Source organism: Pezoporus flaviventris, unplaced genomic scaffold (genome assembly GCF_033815535.1).
Source record: "Pezoporus flaviventris isolate CSIRO_AGI_PZ_B2104156 unplaced genomic scaffold, CSIRO_AGI_Pfla_v1 ptg000081l, whole genome shotgun sequence".
NCBI classification, from domain to species: domain Eukaryota; kingdom Metazoa; phylum Chordata; class Aves; order Psittaciformes; family Psittacidae; genus Pezoporus; species Pezoporus flaviventris.
The window spans coordinates 2,055,154-2,074,556 of record NW_026892629.1 but is presented as its reverse complement, the minus strand read 5'-3'; the positions used below and the strand labels follow the sequence as shown (position 1 = coordinate 2,074,556).

Here is a 19,403-nt window from a genome sequence, read left to right as displayed (position 1 = left end):
TACAAAGCAAGACAAGAGAATAAATGCACATGTACAGCTAAAAGATATCTTCATTTTCCATTCTTGTTCATACTTTTTTGCTGATGATAATTTCTTTTGCTTTTTTTTCCATTCTTTAACCTTCATGTGTCCGTTTCTACCTCAGCCACCTATACCTGCTGAGAAGAGAGGTAGGTGGCAGAAGTTAAAAATCGCGTGGCTCTCTTGCCGTTTCCCAGTCCAAAACATTTAATGCACCCTAAGACGGTGCACAAAAGCTTAGTATGCGGCTTGTGCTTTGAGAAACAAAGGTCATCTGGCACCAAGAGGAGTAAGCACCTCAGTCTTTGCAAGATGCTGTTTTTCTCCAGTTTAGCATGTCTAGTATTTAAGCTTTGTGCTAATTCCATACATTGCTCCAAGCCACATCCCGTTCAATGGAGTCAGCAGAGCCTCTGTGTAACTTCTCTGTAGGGCCATTTTTACGTTCCACGCTGGTAGGACATCAATAGCTCTGTACCACAGACGTGGTTTTGGCTGGGGTGTGGACTTTGGAGGCAGCCTCCAAAGCAACTTGCTGCATTCTTTGGCAGTCAAACTACAGAAGCATATGGCACTGAGTTACTTACTGGATAATATTAAAAATAGTATAAGGCTCTGCATTTTAACTGAGCAACTATATTGCTGCTCATAAAACACTTCAGAAATGTCCATCTTCATAAATATAAAATCTAGAATTACATATGCCAAAGAAAGGCATTATTGCAGTTGCTTAAAATGAAATCTTCCAGGTTTTAAAATGCTTAGTAATACTGGCCGGCTGACATCCTTCTTGTGACCTTAAAACAATTTTTTGTTGTTTCCTTTAAATAATTTAGTGAGTGATTGCTCAGTGATGATGTTTAAATAAAAACACAATGTGATAGTTAATCTGTGAGACAGATGCTATTAATATTGGATGGATGTAGTTTCAGAAGTATTCTGCCTGAATCTGAAGTACTAAGCTGGATATAAATAGCGGTAGATTTCCCTTATGTGGAAAATGTAATAGCCCCATTAAGCATGTCTTCACTGCAGAGTCAGGCAGTATATTGGCTCTCAGCTTTGAGTACCAGCTTTAGCCAAGACAAGGTGAGAGGAGCCAGGCTGCCAAACTAATGAATCCTCATTAGTTTGGTGCTCCCATGGATATTTCTATTGGCTCTCACAGGGCTTCTCCCCTAATCTTTTCTCCCTTCAGTAAGTGGAGTTATTCCAAACCTAATTATGTGGGGAATGGTGTCTTTTTTGGGCACAAGAAGTGAAGTGGGAGGCAGGGGGTGATGGGATCTCCTGTTTACTTTTAAATGGCTGAGTTAGGTAGCCTAACTGTAATCACTTCAAATGAAGTAATCTGAATCTGTAGGTGGTGATGTGCATGGAGAGGGATCCTCTAGCTTAAGGTCACTACAAGGAGCAAACAGCCAAGGAACACACAACCAAGGAACAAATGTGATGCCTTCAAGAGGTCTACCTGTTTCTGAAAAGCCTCTGTGCCTGTGAGCAAGGTCTTCAGCAGTAGACTGGGAAATGAGAAGGCTGAATGAAGGTGAAAAGCTGCCTTTAACCTCCATCTTCAATTTCATTACCCCTCAGAGACTGACAACATCAGAGTCTGTGTGCGGGCATGATGAATGGAGTAAAATGCAGAGCTTAAATAAGAGTAAAAAAAGCCTCCACTCTCTACACAGATGTACTGTTGCAGGGGGCTGTTGTATGACCACAATTTTAACATAAGATAGAAGAGTTGCATCTGTATCCACATATCAGTATGTGCCAACAAAATGCTGGCAGGCATATACTGCCTTCTTTTCAGCCCACCCTTCTTTCTTCCCTAGAAATGTTATAACTGCTGCTACTTTACATTGTAGGCTATACTCACAGCTACACATTCAATTATTTTTAAACAGTTCCAGTTGCAGTTCCTGTAACAGGCTCCATTTTCCCCTTTGTCCTTTTTTTTTTTGGCTTTTACTAACAAAATAAAAGACAGATCATCTAAGGATCTTTGTTTAAATATTATTGGCATGCAGTAAATTTAGTAATGCTAGAGTTATTCCTGGAAAGATGTTAATAAGATTACTCATATTACCTATGCACTTAATAAAGTTTTGCTGGCTACTGCTGGATGCTCTGTAGCTCTACTAACTTATAAGTTAGGGAGGTTCCCAGCTCACTACTGAAGGGAAGGCTGATACAGTCATTAGTTAGTGCCTTGAGACTGAGAGAAGGAGCTGCAGGTTCCTTGCTTTACAAGAAATATCTTTGCACCAAGAACATGGTCCACACAGGCTTTAGTAGTTTTTTCCATACTAAGAAAGTCCAGAGCTGCCACCAAAAAGCAGCAGAAGTGCCACATGGTGACCCCAAGGCAGGGCACCCACAGCTGAAAATGCCCCATCCATCTCCCCCTACACAAAAGAAGAAAATATTTTTTTTTAACCCAGGAAGGTTTCTATTTTAGAATTTGATTGGTGGTGGCACGGATCCTTCTGCTGGCACACAAAGAAGGGGCAGTGATGGTGTGGGATGAGAGGAAGGAATGGCTGATGCCTTTCCATCAGTGGCAGCATTTGTGAACCAAGAGATACTGTCTCCTCTCTGTCCCACCATCTCATCTGTAAAATCAGAGTGCAGTACTCCTGTTCTCAAATGACTTTTGAGGATTATACATTCCTGCTGCTGAAGTATTCAGATGTATGAGATATATAAGTTAGATTAGGCCTCCATTAGGAACCTTGGGAATGTATTTTAGCTGTTTATCTCACATGACTCATGTCAGAAACCTTAGTTTTCTTCACTCCCCTGCTGCATCATTTTTAGGATAATTTAATCTTCTTCCTTCTTCCTTGCAGTTCCATTTAGATATTGGGACAATTCTGAAAATAAAAATACTGTGCAGAAGAAATATTTTCAGTATTTTAACAAATTCTATTTTTCCCCCAAATTTGGCCAAAAGCAGTCTCATAATTTGATACTAATCTTCTCCTTACTATACAAAAATTTCTGACATATTTCACTGAATATATTGTCTGCTTAAAAATATTCTCTGAGTCATGTAGGATAGAGTCCAGTCTGAAAATCTCTGTTTAAAGGCTTCAGTTTTTTATCATTAGGAAAAATCACGGTGGTATTTACAAGAGGTATTACCACTACTGAAAAGCTGGGACAAAGCAAGATTTTTGAAAGCCAAGTCCAGAGTTAAGACCTGAAGTGTTTTTCTTGGTAAAAGAAGCTGTTGGAAAAGAAGCTACAGTGAGAAACTTTGGACGCTCCTAAAAGCAGTATGTAGCACATCTAGGTGATGATTAACAAGGGAACACAACAGCACACTGGAATGCTGGAAAAGTGATAAATGGTAAAGGAACTAGGGATTTCATGATGGTGGAAGGGGGAACAATGAGGAAGAATAAGATGAAAATAAGGTAAGTATCATTCAGTTTTGAAGAAATCATCTTTGAGGTGTATTACTTGGAAGAAAAGTCTCCAGTGTTCTGTGGTGGAACTATCCAACTTGAGTTTCTAAAATTAATCTTGTGTTTCACATTTAATAATTTGACAAAGAGAATTGAATGACAAATGTATTACAAAACTTCATTTTTCCCCAAGTACATCTCGTTCCTGTGTAAACATTAGCAATGTATATTGAGTATGCGCATGGTGCAGTTTGTTGAATGATTCTTTGCAAAGAATACCTACAAATGTAACCCATCTTTATTCCAGTAAGTCAGCCTAATTTCTACAAATATGTTTTTTGTTTATAATATTTACCAAAGACTTTCTAGCAATTGATTCTGCATGGCATTTACAAACTATTAGGTACAACTAATGCCTTGCATTTTGTTACCATTCATTCACTGCTACTCAAACAAAAGATCTGAAATTTCTAGTACATTACTGTAGATAATGTACTCGACAATTATTTTCCTACTGTAACCTTTGTAGCTAAAAATCATTAATGTGGCAAAAGTGTTTTTTTTTTAACTGCTTTATGCTGTTTCTAAACTGAGGTGTCTGATAAAGATGTGCATTTTTCCTGTTAGAAGTTTTAGTTCTTTGTACACACACAGGATGCTACCTCCATTTTGTATCAGGAATATTTTTTTTAAAAAGTGTGTAGTTCTTGTAGAGGTTTGTATTTGTGTCACTTATACAAGAAGAATTCAAAGATTTACAGTTGTTTCATTTTCATAACTTATTTGCCAAAAAGTACCAGACTAAAGTAAGCAACAAGCTAGCCTCTTGAAATGCTCTTTTCCACTCTTATTATACATTTCGAAGCCATTAGAAGCTAATCTGACAACATTTTTATGTGACATGGTTGTCAGTAGGAAAAAAAGAAAGGCATGGGAAAGCAGTGGGAAAAGCCTGAATATAAGAGACTTCAATATATTTGGGAACAGCTGCTAAAGAGATATGTGGGTATAGGAAATACACTGCCCTAAAAATCAGGATTTCAATAGATGTTGGACAGCACTTTAAGATATACTGTACGGTGTCTTTACCATTACTATGTTTACAAAGCAAAAGAAGACAGCATCTTGATGAGGCAGATTGCAAATGAAAAGAAAATGACAAAAAGTTGAAAGCTGAAATTCAACTGCAAGTTGAATTAAGAGTCCATCAGCAATTAAGATATTAAAGCTTCATTTCAAGTGGGTAATTAAGGGCCGAAGTAACACCACTGATTTGAAGCAATGGTTCGTGTGTAGCAAAATCATATTGTAAAGACTTATACAGAATTTGAGTTTCAGCACTGACTGAGTACTTCCCTCAGCAAAAGCTAATGACTGACATTGCATGATGTGCAGTGTTAAACATAAAATCACAAAAGCCTTTCCAGTTCTCGCCGCCTTAATACATCTGCTCTCTATTTTGGCTTCTAATTTTTGCAGAACTCTTCACTCTGGTATTATTATTGTTACTACACTGAATTATTTAGTAGCATGGAGGAATTTTCTTAGTTTAGTTACATAGTCTTTGTAGGACGGATCAAAGCACTTGGTTTGCAAATATATCACAAATTGTCATACATTTTGGGTGAACTAACAGTGAGATGTCATCTGTTTCATAATACTGGACTTGCAGAAGTAGTACAGACTTCTGAATAATGCTTAACATGACATGAAAAGCACCAAGAATTTGTGTACCAGGACTCAAATACTTACAGACTTGAAACTGTTGATAACTTCCTACAAAAATAGTGTTTTTAAAATGAAAAGGTTGAATTAAGAAGGTTGTTTGTGCCTTAGTGCTACAAGGTATGTTTTGAAAAGCCACTGAAGGAATTTAGTTGCTCTGGTCTCCAACATTGTTGACAGTGAACACCTCTTTGAAAAATCACTCTGTGTGCTTTGCATATGTTAGAGTCCTCCAGCTCCATAATCTCCCAGACTGTATTGTTATTGCATTTTTGACAGCTGGTTCGCATACCAATAGTGATGTAACCCAGCTGACCTTATATCCCTTGCAGGTCATGCATGATTCTTGCATTTACAGTTTAATAAAGCTAAGAAACAAGACTTGCAGAGAAATACATCCTTCCTTGGGCAAAGCGTGTTGCAGCAGCTCTAAATTGATTTAATGACATAATGAAAACAGCAAAGTATCTCTCTGTGTCAAATTATATTCTTTTATGACAGTAAGTCACCATGTGGATTTTGATTCCTTCTCAGAAGAGAATATCTAGGGAATCACATTCAATGTGGCAGGTAGAAAACGAGTCTTTCTCATTTCAACACTTGCTTGCTTATTTTTACATCATTTTAAGCACATGATTTTGTAATTTCTTCTGCTTCCCATCTCTCAAAACACTGTAACTCTCTAAGTCAAAAATTACTTAACGGAATTGGTCTTGCTGCCTTTTCATGACCCCAAAAATTCCTTTAGATAATCTTCCTCCTCTTTTTTATTTTTTTAATCTTGGTGCTCTATTTTCTGTTGGCTGTTTCCCAAAATTTCCTGTGTTAACGTTGATTAGGTCCTTAGAATGCTGCACAGATTATGTGAAGTCATGTGCAAATGTGTTGGCTTACTTAACTCTAAATAAGAAAGAGAAATTTAAGACTGTGTTGATAGTGATAGTTTCATCTGTGCCTTTGTGCATTAGAAAATATCACAGAAGGCTACATGTGCTCTAGACCAGGTTTTGACTAAACGAGGATTATGGACAGTATGCAAGTGCTTTGTCCCTCTCAGATGCACTCTTTCCAACCTTAAGAACTGTTACCCTTCCACAAGTTTTGCGCTTCTGTCTGCTGTATTATCATGTTTTTATTCATCCGGTTCAATGCCTGGGATAACAGATGTTGAACATCTCAGTAGCACAGCTGGAGCCTGTGAAACAGCCTTTATTTTGAATTGTCTTGACTGTCAGAGTGGAAGGGAGTCGGAAGACTCAAAATAACAGTGACAAAGGATAGTGGAGAGGAGCAAGAGCCACCAGACAACTTCTGACGTCTCAATGCATTGTACTGACATGAGACACTGATGTCTTCATTACCAACAAACTTTCTTCTAAAGTGGAAGTGATATGCCTGCACCGAGTGCAGGAAAGTAGTTTAAATGCCAAAATAATTCAGCAGGCTTTGCCCACTTTATTTTTCCTTAGCTATCTAGTTGTGAAGGTGTAAATATTGTAACCCCAAAGGGATTTTAGGGATCATTAGCGGCATAGAAGCTGAAGATGTGAGTGACGCTTGGCTGAAAGCCTGCAACTGATTGGTAGCCACAAGTGTAGTTTTCAACTACAGAAAAGGAGTGAGATCATCATCATTAGAAAGGAAAAGAAAGATGGAAACAAGATGACTTTTTTCACAGGGAATTCAAAGATTTGTACCTTTGCTTTCAGCTTGTGTTGCTGGAAGAAAGTTTGAAAAGGTAAGGGAAAGAAAATCACAATATCCACAATGAAATTAAAAAATTCCCAGACTAGAAAGATTGAAAGAGCCATGGGTAACACAGTGAAACTTCACTAACCTTCAGTTAATTTGTTCTTATGTTCCTATTAGCGAAGCCAAAAAGATGTTTTTTCAGCAGTATTTATTTCACTAAACTTATAAAGAAAGTATAAATGAGAGCTGGAGGGAGAAAGTAGCTAGTAGTTGACTTCTAGAAATAATTTCCGGGCATAACACAGTCACTTTATGAACTGTTTAAAAAAAAAGTAACCTCCTACCAAAATCACAGTATATAAAATACTTGTCTCCGTGCTGAAAAAAATCCTCACTTTACATTTCATCCTGGAGGGTAAGCTGCTGAAGTCCAACTTTAACCTTCAGTGCACGATAAACAGCTCTCCTTTAAAAAAAAGAGTTAAAATCACTCTAAACCAAAGTACTAGGTACAAGAACAAGAATGAAATAACTTTTTTTTTTTCTTCATGAAACGAGGAAAAATGAAGGAGTGGGGGAGCAAATGAAGTTTTTTGAAGCCATATTAGGGTTTTCCTTATTAGCTTCCTCTAGCTACAGCTCCTCTGTTTTCATGGATTTCACCGGTGAAATTTTTCAAGAAAAACAAAAACGCAACTCCTTTTTCCAAGATACTGGCTGTAAGAAAGACATCCACTACAGCTTTTAACAAAATTAAAAGGGTGTAAAACAATGCAGATGAAGCCTACAGGTCACTTATTAAGCCCTCCAAGGTCAAGCTGTTGCATTTTCCCCTGCCCTGCCTGGTTGGTACCAGTACTGAGAGGGCGGTGAAACCAGCCATACAGCAGGCAGCGAGAGGGTTATGGGGACACAGGGAAGTGGAAGGATGTTTTCTGCACCTAAGAACTCAGTTTTTTGAGGAGGAAATTATGGGTTCTTTTTAGCATGCAATTGGAAAATGAGATGAGGATGTATTTGGATGATAAAATAGCTTTTATTTTTAACTGTAGACATTATTGGGAACATCCAAATGAAAGCACAGTATTGTAAACCATTCTAGAATTTACTAGCAAATTCATAAATGTTCTGAATTAAAGAATGATGGTGCCCCCTTTATGTCTTTGTCTTGCAATTTAATTAAATTGACATCCTTTGGTAGCACTCATTAGGGCATGGTGTAAGTTATTTACTGGGTCCATTCATCATAGCACATGAAGGTGATAACACAACTCCAGAGTCTCAGGAGCATAAAAAAAGTGGTAATACTGGATGATCTTTCTAATTTTTTGATTTCCTGGTTTGAATCATTGAGCTAATTGGGAATCACCAGCATAAGCCGAAGAGCTCCGTCCTGTTAAGGGGGCAAATTGACACCGTGAGCATATTGATACATTTCAGGGCATGTTTTTCCCCGGGCATGTCTTTCCCCAGCCATGCCATGTTATCTCTCATCTACCCAGAAGGATCTGGAAATCCAAGAGGGGAGAGCATCTACTGCCAACTTCTTAGGTTAGAGTGGGAATCATTAAGACACCCTGTCTGGATGTTGCTGCAGACTTTCATCTCCTTTACCTTCTGCCTGACACTGGTGCGATACTGGCGACATGACTGATTCCCTGAGCTATGTACACAGAGTTGTTTCTTGTGCCAGCACTGGGCAAACATTCAGAGCAATTTAAGAAAATTCTTTAGCATAGATGAGATTGAGGCCATTGATAGCTAAACTGTATACGAGCCTCAGCCCTCCAACAGATGTGTATTTGGGTTGATCATCCCCCCTGCAGACCTCACCTATAAAAATGAAACACAGAGATGTCTACATAGACCCTTGCCTAAGCTTTGTAATACTGTCAAGCCAGGGATGTTCATCCCAGTGAGCTGGCTTGTCAGAATGGGCTAAACTTCAGTAATTGATGAGTTTTCATGCCCTGGTGAAAGGAAGCCTTCTAGCAGTAAATTGCATCATTGCCTTAGATGACCATTGGCAGAGGTCTTCACCAAAGCAGCTCTCAAACATAACACATTGTCTCACTGGAATAGAATAGCAGGGCTACCTGCTTCACTGCCTTGACATCAGCTAAAAACTCTGTAACCTCTCCAGCAAATAATAAAAAAAACCCCAACTAAATATCTTTTGAACCTGACTGTGATTTTGTCTCATACAGAAGAAGCCAACTTTATGACATACAAAGCAGTGGGTAATTAATACTGAGTGAGGGGTAAAAGAAAAGGAAAAACAAGGGGAACGTCACACTAAGATAGCAAAAGCTTACCATCTTTGGGAGCAGTTTTGGTCAAAAACCTAAAACATAGAAATAATAAATAAACACTGCAGGTGGGACTGCTGATACTTTGATGTCATAAAGTTTTGTCATGTCTGGAACTGCTAGCATCAGCGCCTACAGTGAAGAGATTGATTTACGTCCAGTGAGTGCACTAGCAACCTAATAATAGCAATATATTTTCCAAATAGGTCACTCTGGAAGAGTTGGCTTTATTATAATTATATACACTGTTGGACCTACTAGTATCTTGAATCACGGGATCACAGGCAGCACTCTCATAAATCACATTGTATTGCTGATTTTATCCATATACCGTGGTTGTAATTTATGTGTCAGTTTATATTTATTCCCCTACTTGACATTATTCTCCAGTTTGAGTTATTTTTTTTTTCCAGTGTTATTTTGACCTTAATAAAGACTGCCTTACTACAAAGTGAATTATTAGTATATGGACCTTTTCAGCAAAGGTTGGTGCTCACAGGAATATGACCCACATTTTTCAGGTACCCCTATCTTTTGAGTTCTCTATTTTCTGAGTTAAACATGAAGGGTAAGCCATACAGTTCAGGTCACATGGCCAAAGCAGTGGCAGGAAAGATGCCTCTGAGGAAGTTCAATCTTTGGGGAATTACTGTCCCCAGAGGTTCAGGGCACAGCCCTTTGTGGGTTTGTCCTCTAAACCAAAGTGGTGCCCACTCCAGCCTTGCTCCCACAAACCTCACTTCCAACCCAAACCATCCTATGATTCTATGATTCTGTGATTCTATGGTTCTATGATTCTATGATTCTATGATTCTATGATTATAAGAGATTGTGTCTAGTATCTCAGACTTTTCTTCTACCTTGAAACTGCCTGAATATATATGCATTGACAACAGTAGGCCAATTATTTTCTCTGGTTGTACCAATAAAGAAAATACATTGATCTCAGAGATTTGTATAATAATTATTGAGAACATTGGAATTTGACCTCACGAGCCTTCATATTGAGAGATTTCCATCTTTACAATGTGAAGGGTTTTTTTAGCTTTTATTAAAACTCCAGCTCTTTTTTTTCCAAAGCTCAAGTTATTTAATATGGATATATTTCTTCATAGAACTACCACACTGTAAATCTGCATTCCACAAAGGCTTAATTCCTAGTACTATATATATTCTGCCTATAAACTCTACTTAGATTTGTTTTATTCTATCAGTTTCACACCTATGATTTTGACATAACTATCTACATAAGATAGAGAGTCTAAGACTGCTGATCCAGAATAAAGAATAGCAAGCTACCAAGTACTTGAATGCAGAAATTGAGGCTAAGCCTCTTGGAAACAGGAACCTAAATTAATCTTGAGCTTGATTTTGGACTTTCTATGCAACACCGGTCAGCAGAGTCATAAAGCAGGACATTCATTTCCACTCCAAAAGTGTGAGAGGATTTAGGATACACAATACCAATTCCATTTTAATAGATGTGATTCTATCTCTGGTCAAAATTTTCATATATGTTCTGCCAAGTTGTTTATTACATAGTTTATCTTCAGAGACAAATATGAGCCTGTCTTTGCACAGGTCTTTTTCATCAATAGTCCCATGATGACCGTCTGATGTGGATGAGCTCCTTTATTGTGTTTACCAAAACATACATCATAACAGTCTCATCATTACTTTCTGAAATCAATTAAAAAATATTTCTAATGATTCCATTCAGCTTTGGATAAAGTCTTAAAAGGAAAATTAAATGATCTTTAGCAAGGTACACAAACTTGAGCTAGAAACACTGAGTAACTCCAGCCGTGTATGCTCAGGAAATAAAGCCATCTACTGTTGGTCGCTGCATCTCATCCTCTGTTCATGACTATTGAAAGAAAAATACACATCTAGCCAATAATGCAGTGATAATTGGTTAGTATGTCCATTTTTTTCTGCTTTAGTGGCATGCGCTACGTATTTGAGGGAAACTGACAGGCATAACATGTTAGATGTCTTATCTGGGTCCACCACAGCCAAGATGCAGTTGGTCAGATTTAGACTTCATTCATGTAAATCAGTCTTACATCACTGATTTATTTGATCTGCTGATTTAAACCATGTGAAAGTCTATCTTAGAAATTGCATGAATGGTTCTGGTTTTCTTTTGTCTTCTTTGAAATGTAGTGTCTGTGGGTAGATTTTGTTTTGTGAAGTACTGCTATAATGGACCACTCATCATGAAGAAAGATGCTACCTCTGTTCTTCATGGAAGAGCGTAGATGCAGACAACCAGAGAACCAGAGAAAAGCTGGCTGTAGGGAGCTGGTTTTTCACACCAACACAGTCTGCATTACCCTCTGATGCACCAGGAGCTTCCCTGCCCTCACCCCTGTAAGGCAGTTCTTTTTCGCTGATCTATGTCAAATACATACTGGGCAGCAAATCTTCATGCTTCCAGAGACTGGCCTTGCTCTGTGCCAAGGCGCATGCTGAGAACTGCTGCTCCCCCGTGGAAGGGGAAGGTGTTCATGACAGCCTGAAACATGGGCTTTGGCCTCAAGAAATAATCCACAAAGCAACTGCAAGGTGAGAAATGCAGCACAGTTTCACATTAGGAAATGTCAGCTCTTCAGCACAAGCCTAATGGCTGTTCTATTAGTTCACATTACTTTCTTAGTCACGATCAGAAGAGCACAGGTTCCCTGTTCAGGGTAGCGCCAAGGACAATAAAATTTTAATCTGGGAAAGAAATTTCTGTACCAGAGAAATAAGCCTGAGTAGTCGAGATGCTGAAAACATTTCCTGATATAGAGTCTGCAACCTTATAATTTGTGTAAGTTACCAATGTTTATCACTCTCTGCATCTCAGTGGAATTCAACACTTTGTTGTGCTGCAAAAAGCCAGCTGGATGTTGGCTGAAATGAAAAAAAAATCTCTATTCTTGTTAAAAGTAAAGGTATCATGAAGAAAAGAGGAAAAATAGCATTGCCATAGTTTGATGGCCTGCAGCTCCGCAGTTTCCTGTGCCAAGCATTGAACTTGCCCCTCCAAACAGCTGAAAACAAAGGTTCAAGAGCAGTGTTTGACCGTATGCTGCCATGTGAGTGCAGGTGCAGGCATAGGCACAGGGTAGAGGAAAAGCATGACAAACCCCTGTTTAACTGTCTTTTGTGAACCTGTGGGTCAGTAGGCTGTATGTAGATGGACAGCAGAGGAAAGAGGGCTGAAAAGCATAGCATGGGAAAGGGGCTGCTGAAAGTTGTTTGATCAGTGACCAGAGGTTTTGTGCAGACTGCACTGATCTTTGCAGATTTAGGATCAGCTGTGTGTTGTAGCATTATCGTTTGCCCTGATCTGTGTGAAAATATGACAGGAAGATAGATCAAACCTGTTCTACTTACTGGTGTTCTTCATACCTATCATCTGGTTTAGGGGGTCCCTCCCTGACCCTGAGTGTGAGTTCTTATGGCATGTGCTCACTCAAGCTCATAGACTTGAGCCTTGTAAGTTCAATTCAGAGTGGGAGGAGGCTGGTCCAAAGCATCATCTCTCTAGACTCCTAACATGGTATTTTTTCTGTGTAAGATCCATCTGTAGTTGCTTTATCATCTGAAGTAAGCATGGAAGGGTCATATTGTAATCTATCTATGGCCCAACCTACCAACAGTCTTTAATCACAAGTTACATCTTTGTTGTCAGTTATCAGTGCTTATCCTAAAATGTTAGATCTCATAGCTAACCTCAGCTCTTACCAAAGGTTCCAAACAGAAAACTGAGAGTGCAACATAATTTATGTGACCACCACTAAGCTCAAAGATGCAGAGAAATTTAGTGCATTCTTCTTTCATACAGAGTCGGCTGCAGTCTTAAAAAATGTGTTGTGAATCTACAACTAACCAGATTAGGAGAGGCACACTCAAAATAAGAGTCAAGAAAGTGAAGCAACTGGACCAAAAGAAACGATGCTAAGCTTTTGTAGCCAAAAGACATAGGAGAGCTATTTGGCAATAAGATTTTTCTTGGCTATACTAGTTATTATATACATTTTTCATTTGAGGTTTTGCATTAATATCCCATTGGTTTGCACACACACTAGGGTTAAGAATGATACAGCTAAGATCTGGGGATATTTTACATTTTCTGGGGAAGAGGGGGAGGGAGAGGACCTGTTCACGCACTGGCTGTAACCAATCAAGTTTTGCATGATGCCAAAAAATTAAACACAGTAAAGCCAGACCCTGTCAGCAATGAGTTGATTGCTTTAAATAAGGGAGATTTCCTGAATGTTTAAATTGGAACTTCTATTATGATTAAAGCAAAGAGAAGTACCAGGATGCTTCCTAACTATTTAGTTCCTAAAATTCCTGTGAGGTCTGGAGATGACAAATTCAATTCTGATGTGCTGTGTTTTACACTCTGCAGGCTGTAGTAAAAGGTAAAACTAATCAAGCTTGGGTTTCCCATGGGCTGTACTTTAAGATGTTTTCTTATTTAAAGTCTTGGAAATATGTTAAAACCCACGTAGACTGGGTGAAGTTTATACAAGGCAAAATGTATTCGACCATGCTTTGCACAGTGTGCATATTTTGACTTTTCATTATTTTTTGTTTGTTTAATTCTTCATCCTGCTTAAAATTGTATTCCAACTTAAAATTGTATTCCAACTACGTTTGCAGACTGAAGATGGGGAAGAACAGTTTATAGCTCCCTCAAAATGTTGCTTAGGACTGTTTAGAGCAGAGGATACCTTGGTAGTGAATTGAACTTCTTCTGTAAGATGTTAAATGCAGGAGAGAGAGTAGGCACATATTCAACAGAAAACTTTCAATTACAAGTCATGAAATATTCATGCTGCTTATACTCTTTTTAGAAGAAACAAAATTTTATACCTAAGCCTATATTGTAAGGGAACATTTAAGTTCAGCTACAGCAATCCTTCACTGTTTCAAGCTCCACAAAATGAATAGTTAGATGGAATATGCCTAATTAATCATCACATGTACACAATCAACATTTTACATAGCGGGGAAAATTATGGAAATGAGCCTTTTCAGAAGATCCATCTCCATCAGAAATTACTTCTGACCTATGAATGTACTCCTCAAATACTTATTTTTGAAATGATAATTTTTAAATTTCCTGAATGAAAATGTCTCCCATTGTGAATAAATGAAGCACTATTTCTGTGCAACCACATACTTCACCATATAAAATGATCTCATCAAGATCTTTATATCCCACCAGAAAAAATATTCATCTTTGAATCTTCTGTGTCTCAGAAATTTCAAGGCTGGTTTGAATTGCTAGATTGTTTACATTTCCAGAGTTTAGCACTTTTCATTATGGTTGTTCATTGCAGAGGTAGTTTTTCTGGTTCGAAATTAAAATCTCCCCATGCAACCTCTCTGATATGATTTCCAAGTTTAAGTTGGAGAGAAAGAAAGGAGGAAAATGCTTAAAAGATTTATTATACCATAAGTTCTGTAGTGGTCCTTCACCAAATGAATGACAGATGAATAACTAGTAATGAATGACAGATGAATAACAAGTACTATTTAACTGCCTGTGTCATCATTTTGCATGCTGATTGAAACCATCAAGTATGCTATAACAAATGAAAGATACAGACAGACAAAAAAGTTCATATTTAGGACAAGTTTTTTAGACTCAGTACACTTTTGGGTTTGGTAGTTCCAGAGGAACTCCTGCTGCTATTAGCAGATATCGATCCGTAAAATAAAGGAACTTTATAGAGGCAAAAAACGCTGTCTTTTCTAAATGGAATGGTGTGAACACAAGTGCAGATTCAACTGGGGTCCAGGTTTATATTTTCTCATTCTGGCTAGCTTTCACCAAGTGATGTTGCAATTGCAGAGAAACTGTGTCACTTTATTATTGTGGCCTGCATGTCAGTTTTAAATAACATTTTCCATAAATAGGATTGTTTTGATTAGTATACCCTAAAGAACACCTGTTGACAAGTGGGCTTTGGAGTCCCTTTAAATTACACTTTAATTAGTACATGTGGTAATTGACAGTGGGGTGCTGCTGCGAGCTCCTCCCTCATGGGTATGCCCTATACAGCCAAGTGCGGGAGCCGAGATTACACTTTCTCTTGACAGCCTCTATGTATTGCTGAATTTAGGATTAGGGTAGTTTTCAGGCTTGATCCCACATAATCAGATTGTGCCTCTGTGGAAGCAAATGATGAAATCTCCTTCTTTCCAAAACAAACAGCTACACGTGGTTAGTGAGGGAACAAGTAGGTTTAAGCCTCCTTCATGTGAGCTCTGCTAGGCCACTTGGGAATGTAATTGTTCAGAACCCACTATGGACAGCCATCAGTACCTATGGTGAAATACAAACTGGTGTATTAGGAGCAGCTGACAGAGAAAGAGTCAAAACCTGCTGCGCTCTCTGGCCTGGATGTGATCGTGGATAGGTAGAAATTCCCTTGTACCTCCCTGTACATGGTCAGAGTCTTTCAAGGTAAGAGCCCAGCAGACCTGTTTACATGTCTCAGATATTGATGGGGGTCTGTATGGTGAATTTGCCTTCTCCATGGCCATGTGCACCTAAACTACTTGTGTTGCAAGCAGCAGCAAGCTGGGCTTGTTGGGTATGATGCCAGCTGCCCAGGCTTGCTGACTACTGCTGGACTATCCCAAAACATCCGTGAGCATCAGCATGGTGGGAAAGCCTGGGATGCTTCTGTGGACCTGCTGCAGCTGTACCTTCAGAGCTAGGCAAGCAAAGCAGGCGAGAGAGCAGGAGCTGCAGCTGCAGACAATTACTGCCTGCGCACAGACTAAACAAAGGGCGACCACCACAGCACCACAGATCCCAGAGATAGGCAGCTTTGGCCAGCAGGACCGGGAAGGGCACTTACCCCCTTCACCATAGACCACTTGCCCAGGCAAATGTTTTGCACAGTCGAGCATGCAAAGCCAGCAACTCTCAGGTAATTGTGACAGGGAAAGTCAAGGAAAGGGAAAAGAGCAAGTTTAGCTTTGCAAAAAGCATAAAAGCATCTCTCCCTTGTGCAGCATTGTTTTATTCACTCCTCAGAGGCAGGTCTGATTCTACCCGCATGAATTCAGGTGCTCCTTTGGGGGAGAAGAAAGAGGTTTCTGTGCTCTTTGAAGCTTATGTATGCTGGTCAGACAGGAAGCCAAAGCTTCTGTCAGTCAACAGCACATGCAAAATTTATCAAGTATATTACTTGACAGAGGTTACTCTGTCATTACTAGCTAACAGGGCTCTGCCAGAGAATTTTTTTTATGGAAGCATGTGCTGTCAAAGGCAAAGTGTCCCTTGATTGATTGCCACAGCTGACCTAAACATACAGGGATCACTGTGTAATATCCCCTTTATCATATATAAACCGCCAAATGCTAAGTTCAATAACACTAATGGTCTCGCTTAAAGCCCTGAAGCCAGGCGAATTCAAAGAGGGAAAAATGCCATCTTTTCTGTGATCACCACAGGGTGCAGCAGAGCTGCCGCCTGGGACAGAGATGTGGGACTGAAGAGTGGGACTACTGAGCCCTGCAGCGGGCTCAAGGGAAAACACTGACCAGCCTATAAGCTTAGCATTCCACAGCAAAAAATATATTTATACATATGTATCGCTCAATTCTGTATTGTCTGCTAAGCAGCATGTTATTGCAGATATACTGTGCAACAGTTGTGTGTCTTGGTATACTCTAAGCCTGAAAACTTCTTGAACTGTCTCAGAAGGCGGTAGATCCCTTCTTGAAGGAGTTTCTTGGTGGTTAAAGCTCCTTTAAAAAAAAACCAACCAACCAAACAAAAAACCCCAAAGAAAACGGAAAGAAAGTAGCATTTACGGAAGAGGGGTGAGAAAGTTTTCAAAACTGGAGGCCAAACTTGAAGACCTCTATAAGCCATTTAAAGGCATCATTATCATTTCCTTCAGAGACAGAAATATAGGTAGAGGAAATAAGACCTGAATGTTACTTGTGTTGTGATTTTCTTAGGGAAGACAAAAAGGCCTGGATGAGGGAGCAGAAGAGAACTGAATATAATGTTTGCATTATGGGGTATTACAGTACTAAAAGTTTGAGAAATGCAAGGTCTGAGTGGGAGGATGCAGTATTATTTGAACCCTGGAAAAGCCTGAAAACAGCTCAGATACCATTTTCATAAAAATGAGCAAAGGCTCAATTTTAACCCGTTACTCTTCCCAAAAAAGAATTTACAGTTTTTGTTAAATGTTACTATGAATTCTCCCTTCAATTGTTCCGCAGCTGTTAAAATCTTCTGCTTAGCTGCAAATGAAACAGCTATTTAGACAGAGATCAGGGGCAATTTCAATAGCTGGGAGCCAAGCCCTTGTCCTCCTGAGGTCAATGACATAGCTTACTATAATAAATACACGACATCAGGCTGAGAGCCATTTCTGATGGGGAGGTCTAAGGTCTTGCGGGTCCTTCTGTCACGGTGTTTCCTGGAAGACTATGATAAGACTGCAGCTGGGGATGCACAAAAAGATCCTATGCAAGGAAAGAGCACCGTGAACAATTTCTGACAGAAACTACTTGACATTGGGGTTTGTCTTATGCATAGAAGTAGATTATTGTTTTGGTTTGGGTTTTGTGCATTGTTTCTTCTTGTTGCTGGTTTGTTTGGTTCAGGAGCCAAGCCAAAACCTTGCTTTGGTTCTGCTTAAGCGAAGCATTTGTGTAACCTGAAAGAAATAGTTCCAATCCCTCTCGATACGTGCACAGGGCTAGATCACTATCACCATATTGCAAATCATCTTTTGGAAATCAAGTGAAAAAACCAACAACAGTCCAATGTTATTAGTAAGTGCCTTATAACAACTGAAAAACACAGGAGAAAACTCCAGGACAGATGCCCTCTTGCTGCTGCACCTGTTGCTCTATTGCCTGTTTAAGGGAGCACAGCCATGGAGGGGGGGACGGGGACAGAGTGCTCTCTAGGGATACTCTAGCTCCAAAGTTGAAATTGGCAGGACAATTTACTTCAGGGGCTACTTGTACCCATATAACACTAGCGGGTCACAGCCTAGCTCTGCAGGCAAGTCCTTGGGGGAATGCTCTGCTTCAGTGGGAGTTGTAGGGCATGAATGAGGTGTCCAGAAAAGGTAAGCCAAGCTTTCCACCAGGAGCAAACATTCAGAAAAGTCACAGCTGTAAATCTGGGTAAGCATCACCTAGGCAAAGCCTCCAACGAACTGGAAAGAATTTGCTGCTTCTCGTGGAAACTGGATACAAATAGATTTCCATGAAAGTGGCTTCCTAGAGTTTCAAGTTCAAAACAAAATTTAGTCAATGAGTTCAGGTAAGAATTTCTTTGGAGTATGAGTTCATTTGAACTTGCAATAGTCAGAGACCCAGATGTAGTTTTCCTGAATCCTCCCTTGTCAGCCCAGAACCCCTCATTCCCCCAGTTTGTTCTTCTACTTAGTACCAAGAGAGATATTACCCACTTTACCCTGCTCTGTAACTTCTCTGCAGGTTGTTGTTGGTAATCACAAAAGATGGATTCAAACATCTAGGGTTTCCTGTAAAAGCCTTCACTACCTAGATCCATTCACCCACAGAAAAACTGAATCTTACTTGAGTCTCTTGCCATTAGGAGTCAGTCCTTCCCCTTTTACATACAGAGCCAAGGTGTAAACCAGCAAATACTTCTAGGGATACAGTGACAAATCATCACTAACTCAATGATATACAGATGAATATAGTACAAGTAGTAAGTCAATTTGCTACAATGAAGCACAATCACTCTAATACAATGACATTAACTTACAGTAATTGTACGTAGAAGTGCTTCAGTGGAACCTGGATAAAAAGCCAATTCAGGCTAGGAAAACTTTGAAACACGGGAGGACATTCTTTCTTTCTTATGACATTAAGAAAATTTAAGTCCTCTTGGTCAGATCTATGGGAATTTTCATGTGTTTCAGATGTCCCATACCTGTTTTCAGCTAAAGTAGTTAATATACTGAACCACATAAGCTTGTCTGTTTTCATTCACCAGTTTCTTGCAGGACACTTTCTTTCTCTTACAGCCTCAAACGAAGAGCTCAAGTTGAATTCAGCTTCAGAGCCCCTCCCTTCTCAAAATAGCCAGGAATTTCATTCCTGGTGCAAGTGTCTTACAGTACCTGGAAGGGAGGACAACAGAGTGGCCTGTGGTAACCAGCTCACACCTGTCACCTTTCTTAAAAATAGCTATTGAGTCAGCCTTTCTCATGGTTTCCTGCTGGTG

At 39.3% G+C, this 19,403-nt stretch overlaps 1 long non-coding RNA gene across 2 annotated transcripts in view; it reads right to left on the bottom strand.

Moving 5' to 3' along the window:
• LOC133280350 (uncharacterized) overlaps positions 1 to 19,403 on the bottom strand; it is a 33,701-nt gene that overhangs the window by 9,525 nt on the left and 4,773 nt on the right. For both annotated transcript variants that reach the window (XR_009747130.1, XR_009747129.1), the window contains exon 2: positions 9,167 to 9,292. This is a non-coding gene — a long non-coding RNA (uncharacterized LOC133280350). The remainder of the gene's footprint in view (positions 1 to 9,166; positions 9,293 to 19,403) is intronic.